This window comes from Trichinella spiralis (genome assembly GCF_000181795.1).
Source record: "Trichinella spiralis strain ISS 195 chromosome Unknown Scfld2, whole genome shotgun sequence".
NCBI classification, from domain to species: Eukaryota; Metazoa; Nematoda; class Enoplea; order Trichinellida; family Trichinellidae; genus Trichinella; species Trichinella spiralis.
The window spans coordinates 6,855,705-6,858,454 of record NW_003526941.1 but is presented as its reverse complement, the minus strand read 5'-3'; positions in this window follow the sequence as shown (position 1 = coordinate 6,858,454).

Here is a 2,750-nt window from a genome sequence, read left to right as displayed (position 1 = left end):
GAGCAATCGCCCCCCCTAAAACGGTTGTCAGTGGTCAAATAAGGCACAAGTTTGTTTCAGCCAGACATAGGAAAGCTGTTGTTAGATAGAGAACCACACTTTTATATTACCCCTGGGATATTTTTCACAATATCAGTAAACGTTCCTTTTCATTTTGGAAAATGACTCCTTTAAGTTTTTATTAGGTTATGGTACCGCCAATAGCACTGATTTATACAGATGCCCTTATTTTAGTCATTGAGAAAATAATTCAATGCCCATCAATGTTATCAGTATTGATAAATGAAGCAACACCTGAATGTTATATATGAATATTGAATGGAAGATCGCATATGACAACTTCCACCTCCTCCATACCTCAACGTCTCCCTCATTCCTTCCTGCTATGCTGTCCCGCCCTCCTTGCCTTTCTAATCATCCCCATCATTGAGGAGTAATAATACTAAGCTGAACAGAGATCGCATTCAACTGAAAATGCTGCCCCTCCCCCCCCCCCCCCTATTTCGAGCTGAATGAACAGCACTTAGCTGTTTTCATCTCATATAAATCTAATTTCTCATAATTGTTATCGACTAGCAATATAACCAAATCCATGCTACTTGTGATTTTTTTGTTTTATTCCTTTCATGAAATACAATACAGAATTGTCAACCGCATAAGTTTCTTGAATTCATTGCAAATCGTTGAGTTACTTAATTTGTGCGGGTAGGTTTATCTCACATTGTATGAAACGCGCTGATGCAGTGCTCAACCAAGTTTGCAGTCTTACTGTAAATCATCATAAGGTGTAAACAAAAGTTTAGTTAAAACAAAATTTTAATAGTAAATAAGCTGTCAAGTGGCATACCCACTGGTGCTGTTGCTTACCATCATGATGTCTACGCTGCGCACTTGTTAAATTCTGTGCTGAGATAAATTGTTTATTATAAAATTTCTGTCGCAGTTATCATCATAAAATTTCATGACAACTGTTTAATTTTCCATAAATCTGAAAACGTATTTTATTTTCGAAACTATTTTCAGTGGAAGCTATTTTTTATTATCCATATAATTTTGATTAGATGAAAAACAATGATGAAATATAAATTGTTGAATCACCTTGTACTTTCAAGCAACTAATTTACACAACATGCATAAATGCGCAGTGATAGCATTTCCGTTTATTTTTAGTAATTTGCGATGCTTCAGGTTAATAATATTTCCTCTTAGGTAATTTTAGGGAAAACAATTTGCATAACAATGCCATATTACGTAGTAATATGAAGTGTGTAAATAGAAACGTAATAAATTTCATCGTTTCGTTTCATAATGTTGCTCATATTGTTTATTTTAGTGCGCTATTACTGATGGAAAATTAGGTTGCTCTTCGTGAAGCAAAGTAAATAGTCATTTGCATAATTTACTTATTATACAATTGACCAAGCACATCGATTTTATTGAGTTATGCAGTTCACTGCAATGCTATCAATCTAGCACGTGGTCAACTATAATTCCGCTCTTCAACACCATCCATGAATAACTGGTAAGTTGGTTTTGGTATTTTGGTGGTGGCATGCTATGCATGTTACTTTACATATATGGTGAATGGAAACTGGCGGGTTTCTTTTCTATTGTTGTTATTGCTAACATTCAGGTACATCAGATGCTGAAGACGAAGAAGTATCTATTTCTGTTTTTTATTTATGGATGACTGCATTAATATAATTCACTTTTAGAATTTACATTATTTTATTTTCATATCAATGAATATAAAAAATCCTATCATGAGAACATGATTGCAGTATGCATCAATATTATTTTCATCTGCTGTTGATTTGCAATCTTGTTTATTCCCGTAAAATTTCAATGATGGCCAGCAACCAGCTGCGCCAAATGATTATTTTCGAGATATTTAGATTGTAAGTTAGCAACGCCATCAGCAGCACGTCTGTTATTGTATTTGTACGTGCAACGTAATGTAAGTAATATTGTAGATTGGTTGCCTTTGATTTTAGTAAATTCAAAATTTGAATTTTACATTAGAAAAGTAGGTTTTTACATGTACAAGATATTGCTTTTTTTAGATGTACAAGACAAATTGCTGCATTCTTTGGTAACTATCCGTTATTGAACATGTGGTGTTTTTGCAAAGATTCGAAATCACGTCGATAAATACGTCATCACAAAGCACTACTACCAGCTGATGCCGCTCAGTATGGCGACGTATGTACATTTTACTTTTATAAACTATGTATAAGTAAATGTAAATTTTTTGTAAATGTAAATAAGTGTAAATTTTGTCGTTTTAGTTTTTTAGGTTTTTATAATTTTGCTTTTCATAATTTTTTCATAATAATTGCTTTTTATAATTTTTTATTATTGTTTGGTACTAGTGTTTTGTAGATTTTAGTGTAAATCTAAGTCTAAAAAGACAAGGAAGCAGAATATGGGTAAGTATGAAGATAAATAGGTAAGTAGTCTAATAGTTAAGGGTAAGTCAGGTAAGAATAGGTGTGAAGGTAAGTATAAATGTGAAGGTGAGTACTGTATAGGTGAAGGCAGGCAGTGTGTAGTGTGAAGGTAAATATGGTATATGGTGAAGGTAAGTATAATTGTGAAGGTATATGTGATGGTGAGTACTGCATAGGTGAAGGCAGGCAGTGTGTAGAGTGAAAGTAAGTGTGAAGGTAAGAACCGGATAGTTGAAGGTAAGTGGTATGAAGGTAAGTATAAGTGTGAAGGTAAGTACCGGATAGGTGAAGGTAAGGGGT